Genomic DNA, 23,434 nt, shown 5'->3' with positions numbered 1-23,434 from the left:
TGCTGTATGCAGTTTTGTACGCCTAGTCTGAGGAAAGTTATTCTTGCAACTGAGGGACTCTAGCGAAGGTTCACCAGACTGATTGCTGGGTTGGTAGGACTGAAGAAAAAGAAGGAAGCATTTGCTAGGTATAGACAGCATAGATCGAGTGAATCATTCGAAGAGAATTAGGGCAGTAGGAGTATACTTATGAGAGAAATCAAGAGAGCAAAAAGGGAAAATAAGATAGTTTTGGCAAATAGGGTGAAGGAGAATCCAAAGGGATTTTATAAATACATTAAGAACAAAGGCTGAGTTTGCACGTTCCCCCCGTGTCTGCGTGGGTTTCCTCCGGGTGCTCCGCTTTCCTCCCACAGTCCAAAGATGTGCGGGTCAGGTGAATTGGCCATGGTAAATTGCCCGTAGTGTTAGGTAAGGGGTAAATGTAGGGGTATGGGTTGGTTGCGCTTCGGCGGGTCGGTGTGGACTTGTTGGGCCTAAGGGCCTGTTTCCACGCTGTAATGTAATCTAATTTTAAAAAAAGGATAACTTGGAAGAGAATAAGACCCCTCAAAGATCAGCAAGGCAGCCTATGTGTGGAACCACAGGAGATGGGGAGATATTAAATGAGTATTTTGCATCAGTATTTACTATGGAGAAGGACATGGAAAATACAGAATGTGGGGAAATAGATGGTGACATCTTGAACAATTTCCATATTCTAAGGGAGGAGGTGCTGGATGTCCTAAAATGCATAAAGGTGGACAAATCCCCAAGGCCTGATCAGGTGTACACTAGAACTCTGTGGGAAGCCTAGGAAGTGATTGCTGGGCCCCTTGCTGAGATATTTGGATCATGGATAGTCACAGGTGAAATGCCAGAAGACTGGAGGTTGGTTAATGTGGTGCCACTGTTTAAGAAGGGTGGTAAGGACAAGCCAGGGAACTATAGACTGGTGAGCCTGACATTGGTGGTGGGCAAGTTGTTGGAGGGAATCCTGAGGGACAGGATTTACACATATTTGGAGAGGCAAGGACTGATTAAGGATAGTCAACATGGCTTTGTGCATGGGAAATCATGTCTCACTAACTTGATCGAGTTTTTTGAAGAACTAAGGAAGAGGATTGATGACAGCAGTGCAGTGAATGTGATCTATATGGAATTTTAGTAAGGTATTCGACAAAGTTCCCCATGGGAGACTGGTTATCAAGTTTAGATCTCATGGAATACAGGGAGAACTAGCCATTTGGATACAGAACTGGCTCAAATGTAGAAAACAGAAAGTGGTGATGGAGGGTTGCTTTTCAGACTGGTGGCCTCTGACCAGTGGTGTGCCACAAGGATCGATGCTGGGTCCTTTTCATCATATATATAAATGATTTGGATATGAACATAGGAGGTATATTTAGTAAATTTGCAGATGACACCAAAATTGGAGGCACAGTGGGCAGCAAAGATGGTTACCTCAGAGTACAACAGGATCTTGATCAGATGGGCCAATGGGCTGAGGAGTGACAGATGGAGTTTAAATTAGATAAATGTGAGGTGCTACGTTTTGGGAAAGCAAATCAGGGCAGGACTCAGACACTTAATGGTAAGGTCAAACAAAGATGCCGTGAAGTGCAGGTTCATAGCTCCTTGAAAGTGGTGTCTCATATAGATAGGACAGTGAAGAAGGGGTTTGGTATGCTTTCTTTTATTGGTCTGAGCATCAAGAATAGGAGTTGGGGAGGTCATGTTGCAGCTGTACAGGACATTGGTTAGGCCAGTTTTGGAATATTGTGTACAATTCTGGTCTCCCTCCTACAGGAAGGATGTTATGAAATGTGAAAGGGTTCAGGAAATATTTACAAACATGTTGGCAGGGTTGGAGGGTTTGGGCTGTAGGGAGAGGCTGAATAGGCTGGGGCTGTTTTCCCTGGAGCGTTGGAGGCTGAAGGCTGACTTTATAGAGGTTTATAAAATCATGAGGGTCATAGAGTCATAGAGATGTACAGCATGGAAACAGACCCTTCGGTCAAACCTGTCCATGCCGACCAGATATCCCAACCCAATCTAACCCCACCTGCCAGCACCCGGCCCATATCCCTCCAAACCCTTCCTATTCATATACCCATCCAAATGCCTCTTAAATGTTGCAATTGTACCAGCCTCCACCACTTCCTCTGGCAGCTCATTCCATACATGTACCACCCTCTGCATGAAAACGTTGCCACATAGGTCTCTTTTATATCTTTCTCCTCTCACCTTAAACCTATGCCCTCTAGTTCTGGACTCACCAACCTCAGGGAAAAGACTTTGCCTATTTATCCTATCCATGCCCCTCATAATTTTATAAACCTCTATAAGGTCACCCCTCAGCCTCTGACGCTCCAGGGAAAACAGCCACAGCCTGTTCAGCCTCTCCCTACAGCTCAAATCATCCAACCTTGGCAACATCCTTCTAAATCTTTTCTGACCCCTTTCAAGTTTCACAACATCCTTCTGATAGGGAGGAGACCAGAATTGCACACAATATTCCAACAGTGGCCTAACCAATGTCCTGTACAGCCGCAACATGACCTCCCAACTCCTGTACTCAATACTCTGACCAATAAAGGAAAGCATACCAAATGCCTTCTTCGCTATCCTATCTACCTGCGACTCCACTTTCAAGGAGCTATGAACCTGCACTCCAAGGTCTCTTTGTTCAGCAACATTCCCCAGGACCTTACCATTAAGTGTATAAGTCCTGTTAAGATTTGCTTTCCCAAAATGCAGCATCTCACATTTATCTGAATTAAACTCCATCTGCCACTTCTCAGCCCACTGGCCCATCTGGTCTAGATCCTGTTGTAATCTGAGGTAACCCTCTTCGCTGTCCACTACACCTCCAGTTTTGGTGTCATCTGTAATCTTACTAACTGTACCTCTTATGCTCACATCCAAATCATTTTGTAAATGACAAAAAGTAGAGGACCCAGCACCGATCCTTGTGGCACTCCACTGGTCACAGGCCTCCAGTCTGAAAAACAACCCTCCACCACCACCCTCTGTCTTCTACCTTCGAGCCAGTTCTGTATCCAAATGGCTAGTTCTCCCTGTATTCAATGAGATCTAACTTGCTAATCAGTCTCCTATGGGGAATCTTTTCGAATGCCTTATTGAAGTCCATATAGATCACATCTACCGTTCTGCCCTCATCAATCCTCTTTGTTACTTCTTCAAAAAACTCAATCAAGTTTGTGAGACATGATTTCCCACGCACAAAGCCAGGTTGACTATCCCTAATCAGTCCTTGCCTTTCCAAATACATGTACATCCTGTCCCTCAGGATTCCCTCCAACAACTTGTCCATCACCGATGTCAGGCTCACTGGTCTATAGTTCCCTGGCTTGTCCTTACCACCCTTCTTAAACAGTGGCACCACGTTAGCCAACCTCCAGTCTTCTGGCACCTCACCTGTGACTATCGATGATACAAATATCTCAGCACGAGGCCCAGCAATCACTTCTCTAACTTCCCACAGAGCTCTAGGGTACACCTGATCAGGTCCTGGGGATTTATCTACCTTTACCCATTTCAAGACATCCAGCACTTGCTCCTCTATAATATGAACATTTTACAAGATGTCACTATCTACTTCCCTACAGTCTATATTTTCCATATCCTTTTCCACAGTAAATACTGATGCAAAACACTCATTTAGTATCTCCCCCATTTTCTGCGGCTCCACAGAAAGGCCACCTTGCTGATCTTTGAGGGAGGGGGCCTACTCTCTCCCTAGTTATCCTTTTGTTCTTTAGTATTTGTAAAAACTGTTTGGATTCCCCTTAATTCTATTTACCAAAGCTATCTCATGTCCCCTTTTTTCCCTTCTGATTTCCCTCTTAAGTATACTCCTACTTCATTTATACTCTTCTAAGGATTCACTCAATCTATCCTTTTTTTATTAGTCAGAGTATTGAGTACAGGAGTTGGGAGGTCTTGTTGCGGCTGTACAGGACATTGGTTAGGCCATTGTTGGAATATTGTGTGCAATTCTTGTCTCATTCCTATTGGAAGGATGTTGTGAAACTTGAAAGGGTTCAGAAAAGATTTACAAGGATGTTGCCAGGGTTGGAGGATTTGAGCTATAGGGAGAGACTGAACAGGCTGGGGCTGTTTTCCTTGGAGCGTCGGAGGCTGAAGGGTAACCTTATAGAGGTTTATAAAATTATGAGGGGCATGGATAGGGTAAATAAGCAAAGTCTTTTCCCTAGGGTTGGGGAGTCCAGAACTAGAGGGCATAGGTTTAGGGTGAGAGGGGAAAGATATAAAAGAGACCTACGCGGCAACTTTCTCACACAGAGGTTGTTACGTGTATGGAATGAGCTGCAAGAGGAAGTGGTGGAGGCTGGTACAATTGCAACATTTAAGAGGCATTGGGATGGGTATATGAATATGAAGGAATTGGAGGGATATGGGACGGGTGCTGGCAGGTGGGACTAGATTGGGTTGGGATCTCTGGTCGGCATGGACGGGTTGGACTGAAGGGTCTGTTTTCATGCTGTACATCTCTATGATTCTATGACTCTAAGTGGACATCCCTTTTTTTCTGTGGCTTTGAGGCACTGACATTATGTTGCAACCATGAGTCTTTGTCCTACTTTCAGGAGAAATATTGCAATATGTACAATGTGGAATGTGGATGACAGAAAGAGGCATGACCATGCCAAACATTTTAATTCTCCACGGCTGTGAATACTGTAGCTAAGCAGCCCAGGAGATATTGGAGTCTGGTGCAGCAATGTTGCTTTGGAATGCAAACTTGCTGAACCCTCTGCCCGCCCAGGGCAGCAATGTGGTTTAATTTCCTTCTGATATTCTGGTCTGCAATCGAAAAGTCATGACGACTAAGTGAACGCGTGTGCGTAAGATTTACTGCTAGAAACCACTCCTGTGGTACAGCTTCATCGTCTAAATGGAACACGTTTATAGCCACAGCCAAACCAGAAGCATTAGATTTTCATTTATCTTTAGATCGTAGTGCATGCAAATAACAAATTATTTTCAAAGTGACCAGATTAATTTGGTGCGAAGGGAAAACAACTCAATAATAAACAATTGGTTTTGCCTATCCTTGCCCCTCTCTGATGGATGGTTGTTTTAAATTGCAGGCAACAAGGACATGTATCTGAAGAATGGCAGGTCGTGCAAACATAATAGGAGCAGGAGGAAGCAATTTGCCTCTCAAACCTGCACCAGTCAATAAGGTCATAGTTGATTTGCTGTGGCCATGTCTTCACTTCCTTCCTGTTCCCATCACCCTCTATTCGCTTGTCAATTGGGTAACTCAGCCTTAATCAAGACCTTTCTTTTCATTCCTTGCTTCATTGCACCCATTTTCCTGCCTCTACATTTGCTTAAAATGACTACATCGCTAAATGTTTTCAGTTGTGATGGAATGTCTTAACCTGAAATGTTGGGTTGAGTTGTACCGAAACATTGGTTAAGTATTGTTTTGTCTGTTTCATGGAAGGTTTCTGTCCGTGAACTCTCATGAATTCTCTGCTGCTCACCTCATTATGTATGCACCTCACCTGGGTTTTTGGAAGCTCTGGCACAGTCAGACTTCAGAGGTCCATGCAGCAGTGAATAAAATTACAGGGTGCATTGGTTACAGGCTCAGTCGGGTAATCTAGTGGACCCCTCCCTTTCATGTTCCTTTCTCCCTTGCACTCCTCGTTGACACCATCAGATCTGAGATTCCACATATCACCACTTAATTCTTTTATAAAGTCTTCATCTCTCAGTGTTATCCACTGAGCCCTGGGCTGTAGCCACACCAACCATCATGATGCACTCTACCCCATCAAAGCCAGGATGGCGGTGGCTGTTGATCACATCCCTTCCTGCAGTGTCCTATGTCCTCCATTGCAGTATTATCTACCCCGTACATTGTGTTGAATTGCCTCCTTCACAATTATTGTGCCCCCTGCATCCCAGTATGCTGCATTCAATCCCCACAATTGACTGCCCAACCTCACTACCACAGTAGTGGCCCTGACAACCCACTTTGGTATTTCTGAACAGAGCCTCAGGATTTACCTACCCTCCTGCAGCATGGAAGGACGGCTCTGACTATTGACAGCCTCCTAGGTCACTAATCTCAGGATTGATTTACCTGGGCCTACAGGCCTTCAGACCATGGACCAGTCCAGGACCTGTAATGACAGAAATCCTGACTGCCCTGAGAAGCTAAATGACCGTGTTCAAACTCTGGATGCTGCCCTTGACTGACTGTGGGGCATCCTGACTGACGACAAAGCTAAAAATCACAAAACACCAGATTATAGTCCAGCACATTCATTTGGAAGCACTAGCCTTTGGACTGCTGGTCCTTCATCAGATGGTTGCATCAGCGCTCTGAAAGCTAGTGCTTCCAAATAAACCTGTTGGACTATAACCTGGTGTTACGTGATTTTTAACTTTGTACACCCCAGTCCACAACCGGCACCTCCCAATCATGACTGAGGACAGTTTACCTGGACTTGACCAAAAACTGCTCCCCTGAGACTTTGAGACATTGTCATTTGGCTGAAGCACGTGCAGTGTCTTTGCCATTTAAGTTGTTGACACAGGCTGTAGGGTGACATTGATGTAGTGTGGTGACGTACAGCAACAATATGTCCGCGCCATTGACTGATCACTGCTGATAGCCATGTCAGACGTTTTGGCTTTATGTCTGAGCTAAAAGGCAAGGCAAGGCAGAAGTACAACGAACCTTTAAGTTCTGAATGCAGTGACAAAGTGCAAAAAGACAAGTAAGACAAAGCAGAGTTACTATCAGCATCCAAGTAAGAATGAAGAGAATAGGCTGAGAAAGCAAACAAAGAGTCCTCAGATGTATTCTGCTCTGATACATGAACCTGGTTGGCAGCAGCATGACCGTGAAAGTGTGCTCCAAAGTACAGCATTACAGTGGAAAACTGTGTTCTAAGTGAATTATAAATGTGCCATGATGATGTGGTGGGCCTGGTGCATATTAGATGCCAACATTTGTGTAAAAGGTGTGCGGGCAATAATTGTTCATGGAATGTATCCCAAACATGTTGTGGGCTGATTGCTGAAGATGGAGGCCCAGAGAGGCAAATGGTGAGCTACAGCTGTGAGCTCTGACTTCATATCGTCTAGTTTCTTTCCATCAAGTGGGAGTGTAGTAAACGGCATAGCAATCTGGTGAAAATTGGTAATAATGAGAGGTGCCTTACATTATTCATTCACAGGATGAGGGCATTGCTGTCCAGGCAGAATTTATTGCCCTTTGCTAATTCCCCAGAGGGCAGTTAAAAGTCAACCACATTGCTGTGGGTCTAGAATCACATGTTGGCCAGAGCAGGTGAGGATGGCAGTTTCCTTCCCTAATGGGCATTAGTGAACCAGATGGGTTTTTCCCAACAAGTAGCAATGGATTCATGGTCATCATTAGACTCTTAATTCCAGATATTTATTGAATTCAAATTCCACCATCTGTCGTGGCAGGATTCAAACCTACATCCCCAGAACACTATCTGGATCTCTGGTTAACAGGCTAACAATGATACCACTAGGCTATTGCCTCCCCACCTGCATGTAATAGGCCTTTTCATGACTCACTAACAAGACTCTTCTCTTCCTATTCAAACCTCAGGTGGAAAATCAGAAACAAAAACAGAAATTACTGGAAAAACTCAGCAGGTCTGTCAGCATCCATGGGGGAGAAAAGCAGAGTTAACATTAACCTTGCTTTAATTGGACATTTTTTACTTGACATCAGGAGTCTCATTTTTCCAATCTCACCACATTTTCCCAACTGAATTACCATTGCCCACTGTTCAGAGACTGAGAAAACTCAGCCTATTAACTTTGCTTCTCATTCTATAGATGCAACCTGACGTGCTGGGTATTCCCAGCATTTTCTACTTCAACAGGAACACCTTTTGGGATCCACAAGCTTTTTCCCCACCTCTTTTGGAAAGACCTTAGAAATGCTGGGGCGTGGAAAGATGGAGATATGAGCCAGTTTGTACTCTGGGAGGGGTTAAAGCTCAGGTGAAGGGGGAATGGGTTTCTAGGGTGAGTGCAAACACATGCCTTAGTCTGACATAAATTTTGCTTCCAGGACTCAGTTCCATCTTAAGGATATCATATAATTTACAGTAACCAGTTCTTGTCCGATTTCTGGGGTAATGGGGTGTTAGGGAGACTTGAAAGGGTTCACAAACGATTTGCAAGGATGTTGTCAGGGCTGGAGGTTTTGAGCTATAGAGAGAGGCTGAATAGGCTGGGGCTGTTTTCCCTGGAACATCGGAGGCTGAGGGGTGACCTTATAGAGATTTATAAAATCATGAGTCTAGAACTGGAGGGCATAAGTTTAGAGAGAGAGGGGAAAGATTTAAAAGGGATCTAAGGGGCAACTTTTTCATGCACAAGTTGGTGTGTGTATGGAATGAGCTGCCAGAGGAAGTGGTGGAGGTTGGTACAATTACACATCTGGATGGGTACATGAATAGGAAAGATTTAGAGGGATATGGGCCAAGTGCTGGCAAATGGAACTAGATTAGTTTGGGATATCTGGTCAGCATGGATGAGTTGGACCAAAAGGTCTGTTTCCGTGCTGTACTTCTCTATGACTCGATGACTCTAATTACCTGGTGCAGTTTTAAACTAAGATTAGTCTTGTTTAAGTCAGAAATGATCATATTAATAATAATGGTCTAATAATAAATCACATGCCAGGGATTAATGAACTCAGTGGGTTTATTTTTTTTAAAACTATAAAACACATATGTTATGAAGCACTAAGAGCAGAGCAACTAGTTTCTGTGTGTGTTGCATCCAAACTCATAAGAGACTATCTTGCAGGCAGAGTTGCAACAACACATGGAGTTATTAAAGATGAACTTTCTACAATGCAAAGTACATGCATCAACGATGAGCAGGATTTTCTATTCTCAGAGGGCCAATAGTGTTTAAAATTTTCTTCTTCATTGAGCAGTGGAGGCTTTGAATATGTTCAGGGTTGAGCTAAACACTTTTTGATTGACAAAGGAGTCAAGGGTTATGGAGAGCAGGGAGATGGAGTGTGTCATGATAGTGATAAATATGGAACATCAATTTTCAACCTCTGGCAAACCAAATGGTTTTTGAAAATAAAGAAGCATGGATCTAAATGGTTGCAGTGATCACCTAACAACAGATTTAGTCATGTTCAGGGAACAAATGTGGAATAAACAAAATTGTCTGATTTTAAATTTACAGTTTATCTAAAGCCATTGAAATCAATGATTGGAATCAGATGTCAAACAGCTCCTATCCCCTGTCTTAATTAACACTTTCTAAAACATTATACATTGTGTGTGCACATTTGATGTTGCAGAATTAGTAAGTGATCAAATTAACCCTTCTTTCACTCCAGAAAACATTGCATTGATTCCCTAACTTTGACTAGTACTACATTTTATATGGAGTGTGATATAATTGTAAGCTAAAAAAAATTTAATATTTTATGTAAGTGACCAAGGGAGTTTAAAAAAAGCACAATTCAACCTATCCTCACGAGGTCATAATAATTTGGGCACTGGGCTGCTATATTCCTATAGGCAAATGGTGGAGTTGGTGTGGGCATGATAATACTCTAGCTTTGGGAGGGGTGTTTTGTCCTTTGGTTTTGAAGAGAGGTTTAAAGACAAGAGGCAACAATTTTAATTCAATAAAGTAAACAACTTGTGAGACCCTGGATTTATTTTTAAAGTTGGAACAATAGAAGCAACCTAAATGGGTGGGGTCAAGCTCCCACAGAAGCAGGATTCTTAGCTTTAGTTTTTCAGTAGCAGTTGCTGCTGGGGTCTTGAAGCTGGATGTGGAAGCCTTTTCTCCTCTCTGTTACAGCTAAAAGTTGGGGTTCTCTTCTTGCTCTAGAATTGCATGTGAGACTATCCATTTTGCCTGTGCCAAGGATGTGTTTATGATATGTTACTATATTAGAACACTTAATTTAATAGTTTCACTTCAAGTCTGGTTGCTTGACAAATCAAATTGCAACTGGAACTCAACACTTGGCATTTGCCTTTAAAACAAGAAAAAAGTTAGGGTCTAGGTTATCGTCTTAATATATTTTGAGGGTGTTTGGTCTGGTCCGTAACAGGGGGAAAATGTATTGTTCCTTTGAAAGCTGTTAAAAAAAGCTTTGTCTTGCATTATTAAAATGCTAAGATGTTAGATATTAATGATGTCATAGATAAGATATCTTCTGAAATATTAAAGGCATGTCTTTGGAAGGATTAAAAGGAGTGGCTTTATGGTTACAGGTGGAATTCTACCCAAAAGCCTGAAAGACAGAAATTGTAAAACAAATGTTGAAATATGTAGAAGTGGAAACTGAGGATAGTGAAACAGATAAATTAAAATTGGAACAGCTAAACATTAGACTAAGAATTCCAACAGATAAAGAAAGATAATTACAGAACAAAAATTAGACAGAGAGTGAAGAGAGATAGAGGCAGAGGTGAAGATGGAAAGGAGAGAGTGAGAGATTTGTAGGAAAGTGTAAGTTAAAGAGAAAAGGAGTTTAAATTGAAACAGTTCGAGTTGAGTGTGAGAAGAAAAGCAGTGTAGGACTCACCAGACTCAAATGTAAGAGCTGAAGTATTACAGCTGTGATTATTTGAAATGCCTTACTTAAAAAAAAAGCATTGTGCACTCTGATTGCATTAAAAAATTAAAATTATTTGGCTAGGTACTTGAGCAGAGGAAACATGGGATTACAGGTCGTTCTGCTATAACACACGTTTCATTAATGCAAGTTCACTGTAACAAGAATGACAAATTGCGGACACTGTGTCTAAAGCGCAAACTTTTAAAATATGTGTTGGCTGTAACACAATTATGTCACCAACACTTTAAGTGCTGTTTCTAAACAACAATTTTTCTATAATCCGAGGTTGCAAAGAATGCAACCATCACATTATCGAAGAGCTACCTGTACTAGTAAAAAGAACGTGCATGGGATAAATACAATGGCCATTTCAAACAACCAGCACAAAAATGACAAGTTGAATGGGCTCTTTCTATGCCACACCACGTATTTATTCCATGCACGTACTTTTTACCAGTAGAGATAAACATTTTTCCAGGGTGAGGGATTCAATAACGAGAGGTCACGTGTTTACGGTGAGAGGAGAAAAGTTTAAGGGGGATACATGCAGCAAGTACTTTACACAGAGGGTGGGAGGTGCCTGGAAGGTGTTGCCAGCAGAGGTAGGAGAGGCAGACACAGCAGATTAATTTAAGGTGCATCTGGACATATTCATGAGTCAGTGGGGAAAAGAGGGATACAGATCCTTAGGAATTGGGCAATAGGTTTAGACAGTGGATTTGGATCAGCACAGGCTTGGAGGGCCTGTTCCTGGGCTGTAAATTTTCTTTTTTTTTTGTTCCTTATAACTACACATCTATCCATCTCTATATGGAAATGAATTAATGACTGATCTTCCACAGCCATTTGGGATGGAGAATTCCAAAGAATAACCACCGTTTGAGAAAAGAGTTCCTCCTTCCCTCAGTCCTAAATTGCTTGCCTTTTTTCTGAGACGGTGTCCCCTAGTCTTAGGCGCAACATCCACAGGAAATATCCTTTCAGCATTTCATTTGTCTATCCTTTTTAGAATTTTGTAAGCTTCTATATAATCATCTCTCACCCTTCTAAGCTCCAGAGAATACAGGACCAATTTCTTCAAACTCTCCTCATAGAACAAACCCACCATCTCAGGAATCAGTCTGGCTCCATTGTTATGATGCTAGTTGAGGATAATACTGGATGAGTCAGATCCAAGAGTGAAACCTAGCTTGATAAAGCATATACTGAATTTTTTAAAGAATAGTTAATATGGTAGTTATTCATTGAAACATGTTTATATCAGGTTGCAGATATTTAATAGTAGAGCATGAGTTTATTGTATGAAAGAGAAAAATAAATGAAACAAGCAATATAGAAGAGAATTTAGAAAGATCTTAACAAAAACATCAAAACAAAAGTTCAACCTGTTTCCCAATGCTATCATCTAATACCGAGATCAAGTCCAGAGAAATTATATTCCAAATCAACTCTTTTAAGTTCCTTCCAGTTTATCTTCTGTGGACTGTGAATACAATCTTGTAATTCCCTTCCAATCAGCATGTACAAACCCTTTACAATTCTGAAGACCGAAACCTTCTTAGTTCCCAGCTTGGAAACTCCAAAGACTAGAAAATACTTATTCTGAAGTGATTGGTTTCTCCTTGAATGGAACTGCACGCCTTGTCTCTTCTGAACTGAACAAGTTGATTTTTCTGTTTTGAAATCAAGATAAAAGTATGAGCATTTTTCTGTTTACTCTGCCTGGCATAAACTCAACAGTATAAGCATCTTGTCCATTAACATTATTGAGATTCTCAGAAGCACTCCATTGCTGTCACATGCTTTCTTTATAAAGAATGTATTTTAGGATTACTCTGTCCCAGAATTACTCTGAACTTTAAATAAAACCTTCACAGAACTGCCCAAAATTCTATTTTAAAATCCAACTTCCATAAATGATAATTGTATATATTGCACCTTTCACCACATCCTCTATGGCAAATATATCCTTTGTTAGGCAAGGAAACCACAACTGCACATAACACTCCAGCTGCAGTCTCCCCAGTGATGTATACACTAGAAGCAAACTTGCTTTGCTTTATGTACTCAAATCCTGCTGAAGACTAACAAACTGTTTGCCTTCAAAATTGCTTGCGATGCACACATGCTGGTTTTCAGTGACCTACGGACAAGGACATCTAGGTCCCTCTTGACAACACTTTCTAATCTCTCACCATTTAAGAAATAAAGGTGCCATATAAATACTGTAGCTACTAAAACAGATCAAAGACTAGGCATTCCAGAGTGTGTAACTCATCTCCTGACTCCCCAGTGCCGGTCTACCCTAAAAAGATAGAATTGAGAAGTGTGATTGAATATTCTCCACTTGCCCAGGACAGAGACCAGCTCCAAAAACGCTCAAGAACTTCAAAATCATCCAGGACAAAGCAGATTGCTTGATTGGCACTCTGTTCATCACCTTCAATATTCACTTCCGCTTTTAACAATGCAGAATAGGAGTGTGATTTACCTACAAACTGCACTCAACAATTCCCTAAGGTTCTTTAGACAGCACCTTCCAACCCCACAACCGCTACCACCTAGAAGGACAATCTCAGTCCCTGCAAGTTCCTCTCCAAGCCATTCACCATCCTGACTTAGAACTATATCATCGTTCCTTCATTGCCAATGGGTCAAAATCCTGGAATTTCCTTCCTAACAGCACTCAGATGTTCCTACCCCCATCATCAAGAAGGTAGCTCACTGCTACCTTGTCAAAGTCAAATAGGAATGGGCAAAAGATGCCTGTGTTGCCAATGATAATCATATCCCATGAATGAATTTTTAAAAATATTAGCTGCTGTTCTCTTTCACCCATTGGCTGTCTTAAATATATCAACACTGATGTTTCGCTGGTCATCTACGCTTTTCAAAATCATCCTTATTCATGTTCTTTCCATGTTAGTGCTCCCCAAATTGCCACGTTTCTCCACATTGAATGTCATGCTTTTGCCTATTTCCAAATCCAGGAACATCTTGAAATTTTGACAAAAAGAGGGCTTCTTGCTTTTTTGACTGCAGCCTGAAGGCTTAGAGGCCAATAACTGGTTTCACTGTGGTGATAGTGTCAAGATTAGAGTGGTGCTGGAAAAGCACAGCATCTGAGGAGCACGAAAATCGACATTTCAGGTAAAAGCCCTGCCTGAAACGTCAATTTTCCTGCTCCTCAAATGCTGCCTGACCTGTTGTGTTTTTCCAGCACCGCTCCAATCTTGACTCCGATCTCCAGCCTCTGCAGTATTCACTTTCACTTCATTGTGGTGATACTCAGCCCTACAGCTGTATTTCTGTTTCTGTCCAGGTCACCCATCATGAGGTCCTGTCAGAACACTGCTGTGTAACTGGACCAATTCTAATGATGTTCTTCACTTTATCCAGGCATTCTGTCCCTTCGACGTATCAGAAGGAGAAGCAAAAACTAATTATTCAGTCCATCCAGCCTGCTCTGCCATTTAATAAGTTCAGTCTGAATTTCTACATCAGCTTACCAAGAAATTCACCAAAGATCCTCAGACAGCATCTTCCAAACCCACAACCACTTCCACCCAGAAGGACAAGAGCAGCAGATACATAGGAACACCACCAGTTTGGAGTTCCACTTCAAACCTGACTTGGAAATAGATCGCCATTCCTTCACTGATGCTGGGTCAAAATCCTGGAATTCACTCCCTAACAGCATTGTGGGTCAATCCATGGTAGATGGATTGCAGCAGTTCAAGAAGGCAGCTCATCACCACCTTCTCAAGGGCAGTTGGGGATAGGTAATATATGCTGGCCATCCAGCGACACCCACATCCAATAATATGAATAAATAAAACTCAACTGGCCTTATTTCCATTTACCCCAATTCTCTTCAGCCAGGATCTTCTGGTATTTATTGGGGTTCTCACCCAGTTGCTGAAAAGTTGCTGAGATAACCAATTTCTTTATTTCCCCACCCCTCCACCTTACCCCAGTTCCAACCTTCTACCTCAGCCCCACCCTCATGAGCTGTCCAAACTGTCAACCTTCTTTTCCACCTATCCACTCCACCCTCCTCTCCGACCTATCACCTTTACCTCCACCTCCATCCACCTATTTCTCAGCTAACTTCTCCCCAGGCCCCCCCCCCACTGCGCACCCCCACCTCCAACCCGAAACATCAATTCTCCTGCTCCTTGGATTCTGCTTGACCTGCTGTGCTTTTCCAACAACACACTCTCAACTCTGATCTCCAGCATCTGCAGACCTCACTTTCTCCCTGGGATAACCAATCTGACTATCTTTAGCAAGGCCAACCATATCTTTCTCCAATCAGGTTGTCTGGAAGGGAACAACAGACTTTTCTTCAAAATTAAGATCCTGGAAGTGGAAATCTCTTTCAGCAAGAGTTGTCACCCAATCAGACCCTGACATCTCTCGCACTCAGCAATGTCACTATCAAAGACTGTAGCTGCTGTCGGGATGACACCAACATCCCAAGGATTGGGCGACTAGGAGAAGGGGTGGTTCTCTGCAGCCATTTCCCTCTCCTCCCCTATGTCCAGTTCCTCAATCATACACAATACATTGCAGTTCAAGAGCCCACATCACTGACAACTGACAGTCTGCCCATGCCACTTTATCAATCATGTGGGATAACTCTCTCATCCAACCTGGCATTGAAATAATTGCAGCATATGTTGCAGCAGTTCAAGACAGCAGCTTACCACCACCCTCTCAAGGGCAACTAAGCATGGGCAATAAATTCTGGCCAGGTAGCAAAGTCCACATCCTGCAAGAAAATAAAATAAAGGTGGGAATATGCTTAGGTGGTGAACTCATTGGTCACTAATTGGGCACATCTTAATTTGATGGTGGGTGGAAAAGTCAAACTCACATCTTCTGCTCCTGTACTTAATTCAGGGAAAAGCAGAAAGGTGGAAGGATTCTGGGTTGTCAGTATCCCAGCTAATTAAGTTGCTTACCCCCTCCAGGTGCACTTCTTCCAGGACAAGAAAATCTCACCCTTTCAATATCAAGCTTGAATATAGAATAGTTCACGGGGTTGCATCAGGATACTTGACATTTAACTTGGCAGTAAGCCGCACACAGTCAGGAAGGAGAGCTCATATCCAGGGTGAAACACAGTCCGAGTGAGGATATAGTTTAGGAAATTTGGAGGCAGTGTGGGAATTCTGTGCAAAGGGGAAGAGATGCTTTATTCATTCTGTTTTTTTTGGCTCCTGTTGTGTAAGATTTTCTTTCAACTGGCTGAACTGAAGCTCAGGATCAGTGGCCCAGCACAGAAGTGAGACAGCTAAGCCCTAAGGTCATTGGTTGATGATAGCTACTAATTTGACTATTTACCATAGGTTACTTTCAGATGAAGGTAAATAGAGAACATATTTACAGGTTACAAACTAAAAGACCAGTATGAAGTTTTTAAAAACTAAAGTAAGAACTAAGCAAATAAAGAAACGTGCAGGGCCAGGTGATGTGTTGTCATTTGGGAGCTGGTGGACCCCATTGTGGTAACCATATCTGTAGCAAGTGTTTGTTGTTTGTGGAACTCTACTCAAAGTTGATGAGCTTGAGTCTGAGCTTTGAACACAGCAACACATCAGGGAAGGAGGAGATACCTGGACATTGTGTTTCTGGAGGTAGTCGCACTCCTTAAGTTAACCATCTCAAATTCAGCCATTGGTCAAGACACAAGGATATGACTACCAGCAAGGCAGGTAGAGGGATCCAGAAGGAAGTGCTTGAGGAGCCTTACCCATTCAGCTTGTCTAACAGGTTTGAGATTCTTGCTCCAGAGCTGTAGGGAGGATGAGCAAACTGACCATAGCGCCATGATTCCGGGAGCAGAAGAAGAAAAGTAGTTGGAATCAGGGATAGTATAGTCAAGGGAATACACACTGTTCTCTGTGACCAGGATTGAGAGACCCAAAGACTCCATTACCTGCTTGGTGCCTGGGTTCACAATATCTCATCAGGGCTGCAGAGTAACTTGGAGTGGGAGGGGATAGGTCCAGTTGTCACAGTCCACATTGGTACTGAGGTTTGGTAGAAAGAGGTTCTGCTGAGGGAATATGAGCTCCTCAGTGCTAAATTCAAAAGCAGAAGCAAAAATGTTAATAATCTCTGGATTACTACTTGAGCTTTGAGCAAAGTGGCACATGGCCAACAAGATTAGAGAGGTAAACATGTAACTCAAAGATTGGTGTGGGAGAAACGGTTTGATTTAATACAACATTGTCACCAGTACTGGGGAAAGATGGAGCAGTTCTAATGAATGGGCTCCTCGGATGCTGCCTGACCTGCTGTACTTTTCCAGCACCACTCTAATCTTGACTGATCTCCAGCATCTGCAGGTTGCAGTGAGAGAGACTCTGCCCTGTCTACCCTCCTCTCCGACCTACCACCTTCATCCCCACCTCCATCCACCTATTGCACTCTTAGTTACCTTCTCCCCAACCCCACCCCCTCCCATTTATCTCTCCACCCGGGAGGCTCCCAGCCTCATTCCTGATGAAGGGCTCCTGCCCGAAACATCAATTTTCCTGCTCCTCGGATGCTGCCTGACCTGCTGTGCTTTTCCAGCATCACTCTAGTCTTGACTCTGCATCTGCAATCCTCACTTTCACCCGTCCACCTAAATCATGCTGGAACCAAATTCTGGGCAAAACACATAACTAGGACTTTAGATTGGGCTTTAAACTAAATTGCGGGGTGCCACGTTGTGGGGGAGGGGAGGCTGGTGTTCAGTTACATGGACAATTATGGAAAAACGTAAATGAGTAGGGAGGTCTCAACAGAGGTTATTACAATTTCCAGAACAAGTAATAGAACAGGGTCAGGAATCTAATTTCAGGCACAGCAGATAAGGGACAGCTATGAGAAGGGGACCAGTCAACGCAGGATTGAGGACGTTGTACTTAAATGTAAGTGGTATATGAAACAAGGTAAATGAGCTGCAGTGCAGATAGAATTAGGCAAGTATGATGTTATGGGTATCATAGAAACATGACTGCAAAGGGCTCAGAGAAAGGAACTAAATATCCAAGGATACGGGTCCAATGAAAGAACAGGCAGATGGGCAGAATGGAGGGGTTTGCCTTGTTAGTAAGAAATGAAATTGAATTGGTAGCAAGAAATGATATAGATTCCGCAGGCATAGAATCTGTGCAGGTAGAGCTGAAGAACCACAAAGGAAAAAAGATAGGAATGATGTATAGGCTCCTGTATGAAGCCTAATGAGGCAGACATGATAGGGAAGTGAAGGTGAAGGAACCCCCAGGGGTCAGGGACCATAATATGATAGGGATTCACCCTGCAGTTTGAGAGGGAGATGATGAAATCAGATGTAATAATATTACAGTAGAGTAAAGATAAGTGCAAAGATGTGAGGGAGGAGCTGACCAGAGTTGATTGGGAGGAGAGTCAAAATTAGAGTGGTGCTGGAAAAGCACAGCAGGTCAGGCAGCATCCGAGGAGCAGGAGAATCAACATTTCGGGCAAAAGCCCTTCATCATTTCAGCACCACTCTAATCTTTGACTTTAATCTCCAGCATCTGCAGTCCTCACTTCTGTCTGATTAGGAGGGGAGTCTTGCAGGGGAGATGGTGGAGCAGCAAGGGTATGTGTTTCTGGTGGGAATTCAGGTGACACAACAGAAACTATAGCTTGATTAGCCTGAGCTATGTTTGGTAATATTTTAGAATCCATTATTAAGGATGAGATTGCAGAGTACTTGGAAGTGCGTGTTGAAACAGGGCTGAGACATCATGGCTTCATCAAGAGGGGCATCATGTCTGAAAGATCTGTTCAAATTCCTTGAGGAAATTACATGCAAGTTAGATAAAGAAGAGCCAGTGACAATGATGTATTTGGATTTCCAGAAGGCCTTTGCCAAAGTGCCATACAGGAGGCTGCTAAGAGCCCTTGATGTTAGGGCAAGGTACAGACCTAGATGGTTGGCTGACTGGCAGAAGGCAGAGTGTGGGAATAAAGGATGTCAGCTGGAGCTCCACAAGGGTCAATGGTGGGACCATAACTATTCACGTTATGCATTAATGGCCTGGATGAAGGAACTGAGGGCATCATTGCTAAGTTTGTAGATGACACAAAGGTTGATGGAGGGACAGGTGGTGTTTTGGAAATGGGGAGGCTTCAGCAGGACCTGGACAGGCTTGGAGAATGAGAACTGGCAGATGGAATACAATGTGGGAAAGACTGAGGTTATTGGTAGGAATAATAGAGGCACAAACTGTTTTCTAAATTGGGAAAGGCTTCGGAAACATGAAGCACAAAGGGTCTTGGGATTCTTAGTTCAGGATTCTCTTAAGATTAACATGCAGGTTCAGTTGGAAATTAGGAAAGCAAATGCAAGATTAGCATTCATCTTGAGAGAGCTAGAATACAAGTGCAAAGAGGTACTGCTGAGGCTGTATAAGGTCTGATCAGACCACATTTGGAATATTTTGAGCAGTTTTGGGTCCTGTAAATAAGGAAGGATGTGTTGGTGTTGGAGAGACTCCCAAGCCCCCAACTTGGCACCGCTCTCCTGACCTGTCCATCACCTTTCCCATCTATTTGCTCTACACCACCCCACAACCTATCACCTTCTCCCTCACCTTCAACTACCTATTGCTTGCTCAGCTACCTTTCCCCAAACTCACCCCCCTCTCATTTATCTCTCAGCTCCGCGGCTCACGAACCTCACTCCAGTTCCTTGGATACTGCCTGACTGCAGTGCTTTTCCAGAACCACACTCTCGACTTAAATCTCTATCAATTGAGCATTGTGGATAATAACAACTCTTTGTATTTCTGACATGACTTCTCAAATTGCCTTTTACTAGTTTGTAATTACATCCCTTTACTCTAATATCTTGCTATATTTTGATTTTGTGCTTCAATTTTATTTTCTCTATTTCATTTACTTACCTTAACAAAGTTTATCTTAATGGCTCCCTTTCAAGGATCAAGAGTTATCGAGTCATAGGGATGTCCAGCATGGAAACAGACCCTTCGGTCCAACTCATCCATGCTGACCAGATATCCCAACTCAATCTAGTCCCGCTTGCTAGCACCTGGCCCATATCCCTCCAAACTCTTCCTATTCATACACCCATCTAAATGCCTCTTAAATGTTGCAATTGTACCAGCCTCCACCACATCCTCTGGCAGCTCATTCCATACACGCACCACCCTCTGTGTGAAAACGTTGACCCTTAGATCCATTTAAATCTTTCCCCTCTCACCCTAAACCTATGCCTCTCGTTCTAGACTCCCGACCCTGGGAAAAGACTTTGTCTATTTATCCTATCCATTCTCCTTATTATTTTATAAAACTCTATAAGGTCACCCCTCAGCCTCCAACACTCCAGGGAAAACAGCCCCAGCCTGTACAACCTCTCCCTATAGTTTAAATCCTTCAACCCTGGCAACATCCTTGTAAATCTTTTCTGAACCCTTTCAAGTTTCACAACATCCTTCCAATAGAAAGCGGACCAGAATGGCATGCAATATTCCAAAAGTGGCCTAACTAATGTCTTGTATAGCTAGAACATGACATCCCAACTCCTGTACTCAATACTCTGACCAATGAAGGAAAGCATACCTTTTTCACTATCCTATCTACCTGCGACTCTACTTTCAAGGAGCTATGAACCTGCACTCCAAGGTCTCTTTGTTCAGCAACACTCCCTAGGACCTTACCATTAAGTGTATAAGTCCTGCTAAAATTTGCTTTCCCAAAATACAGCACTTTGCATTTCTGTAAATTATAATTACTGTGGAAAAGGATATGGAAGATATAGACTGAAGGGAAATAGATGGTGACATCTTGCAAAATGTCCAGATTACAGAGGAGGAAGTGCTGGATGGCTTGAAACAGTTAAAGGTGGATAAATCCCCAGGAACTGATCAGGTGTACCCAAGAACACTGTGGGAAGCTAGAGAAGTGATTGCTGGGTCTCTTGCTGAGATATTTGTATCATCAATAGTCACAGGTGAGGTGCCGGAAGACTGGTGGTTGGCAAACGTGGTGTCACTGTTTAAGAAGGGTGGTAAAGACAAGCCAGGGAACTATAGACCAGTGAGCCTGACCTCGGTGGTGGGCAAGTTGTTGGAGGGAATCCTGAGGGACAGGATGTACATGTACTTGGAAAGGCAAGGACTGATTAGGGATAGTCAACCTGGCTTTGTGCGTGGGACATCATGTCTCACAAACTTGATTGAGTTTTTTGAAGAAGTAACAAAGAAGATTGATGAGGGAAGAGCAGTAGATGTGATCTATATGGCCTTCAGTAAGACGTTCAACAAGGTTCCCCATGGGAGACTGATTAGCAAGGTTAGATCTCATTGAATACAGGGAGAACTAGCCATTTGGATACAGAACTGGCTCAAAGGTAGAAGACAGATGGTGGTGGTGGAGGGTTGTTTTTCAGACTGGAGGCCTGTGACCAGTGGAGTGCCACAAGGATCAGTGCTGGGTCCTCTACTTTTTGTCATTTACATAAATGATGTGGATGCGAGCATAAAAGATACAATTAGTAAGTTTGCAGATGACACCAAAATTGGAGGTGTAGTGGACAGTGAAGAGGGTTACCTCAGATTACAACAGGATCTGGACCAGATGGGCCAATGGGCTGAGAAGTGGCAGATGGAGTTTAATTCAGATAAATGCGAGGTGCTGCATTTTGGGAAAGCAAATCTTAGCAGGACTTATACACTTAATGGTAAAGTCCTGGGGAATGTTGCTGAACAAAGAGACCTTGGAGTGCTGGTTCATAGCTCCTTGAAAGTGGAGTCGCAGGTAGTTAGGATAGTGAAGAAGGCGTTTGGTATGCTTTCCTTTATTGGTCAGAGTATTGAGTACAGGAGTTGGGAGATCATGTTGAGGCTGTACAGGACATTGGTTAGGCCACTTTTGGAATATTGCATGCAATTCTGGTCTCCTTCCTATTGGAAAGATGTTGTGAAACTTGAAAGAGTTCAGAAAAGATTTACAAGGATGTTGCCAGGGTTGGAGGATCTGAGCTACAGAGAGAGGCTGAACAGGCTGGGGCTGTTTTCCCTGGAGCATCAGAGGCTGAAGGGTGATCTTATAGAGGTTTACAAAATTATGAGGGGCATGGATAGGATAAATAGACAAAGTCTTTTCCCTGGGGTCGGGGAGACCAGAACTAGACGGCATAAGTTTAGGGTGAGAGGGGAAAGATATGAAAGAGACCTAAGGGGCAACATTTTCACGCAGAGGATGGTACATGTATGGAATGAGCTGTCAGAGGAAGTGGTGGAGGCTGGTACAATTGCAACATTTAAGAGACATTTGGGTGGGTATATGAATAGGAAGGGTTTGGAGGGATATGGGCTGGCAGGTGGGACTAGATTGAGTTGGGATATCTGGTCGGCATGGACAGGTTGGACTGAAGGGTCTGTTTTCACGCTGTACATCTCTATGACTCTAATAAAAGCCGTCTACCACTCCTCAGCCCATTGGCCCATCTGATCAAGATCCCATTGTAATCCAATGTAACCTTCTTCGGTGTCCACTACACCTCCAATTTTGAGTTTAGATCTTAACATTGAGTTTGTTTTACTTGACCTTAACCATTGATGAACTGTACTCACGCTGGTAAGTCCAGAACTAAATGTTTAACACATTCTACCAGTTGCAACAAAGTACACTTAAAGCACCACTTTCTCACACATTTCCATGGAGATCTATTTTGCTACTCACTCGGTTTGCATCCCACTCAAGCACATTCTTCTGACTGTGCATCCCCACAGTCCACATAGTTTAAATCATGACTGCCTCTTATAGCGAGCTGAACTAGGATGATGTGGTGGCTCAGTGGTTAGCACTACTATCTCACAGTATCAGGGACCCAGGTTCATTTCCAGCCTTGGGCAACTGTCTATGTGGAGTTTACATGTTCTCCCTGTGACTGTATGGGTTTCCTCCCATAATCCAAAAAGTGTAGCTTAGGTGTATTAGTTAAGGGAATGGGTCTGGCTGGGTTACTTTTCAGAGGGTTGGTGTGGACTCATTGGGCCAAATGGTCTGTTTCTATGCTGTAGGGATTCACTGACTAGTTTAACTTCCTGTTACAGTAATTGAGATCAATTGAGCCAACTGCTTTTAGCTAATTGACAGATAACTACCATTTCCAGGTTAACATGATAATCCTGTTTAACAATACAATCCAACTTACGTGAAGAGTATTAGAACCATGTCAAAACCTGACTCCATATATCTACATTTAAAATAGAAGAAAGATTTACCAAAGTTTCCGTCTTGAACCTAACGCACTATTAACTTAGTCTACGTCTCACTCAGGCATAGTCTCCTCATGCTTCAGCCATTAATTAACATTTTAACATAGATCATCTGTCCTAATAGCTCCTCTTTGGTTAAGCAAAATTCTACATCTGTGTTATGTCAGAAGCATTTTTTAAATATGTGTTGATGTAAAAATTTTTTAAAACTTGCATTTATATAGTGCCATTTACAATTTTAGGATATCAGAAAACATTTCACAGCCATTTCAATGCTTTTGAACTGTAGTCACTGTTGTGGTGTGGACATAACAAAGTTTCTCAAACAGCAATGAGATAAATGGACCGACTTTTTTTTAATGATACTAATTGAAAGATAAATGTTGGTCTGTATACTTTCATGAATTGTAGTTTGTGGAGAATTCGTGCAGGATTTTGCTTTCACATCATTTGGAAGACAGTACTTCAGGCAATGCAGGACACTGTCAGTGCTACCTAAATTGTGTGCTTAAATGCAAGAGTTGAACCC

Source organism: Chiloscyllium plagiosum, unplaced genomic scaffold (assembly GCF_037043375.1).
Source record: "Chiloscyllium plagiosum isolate Xiang-an unplaced genomic scaffold, Cpla_swu_hap1 HiC_scaffold_28, whole genome shotgun sequence".
Classification (NCBI taxonomy): Eukaryota; Metazoa; Chordata; class Chondrichthyes; order Orectolobiformes; family Hemiscylliidae; genus Chiloscyllium; species Chiloscyllium plagiosum.
Note: the sequence above shows the minus strand (reverse complement) of the source record.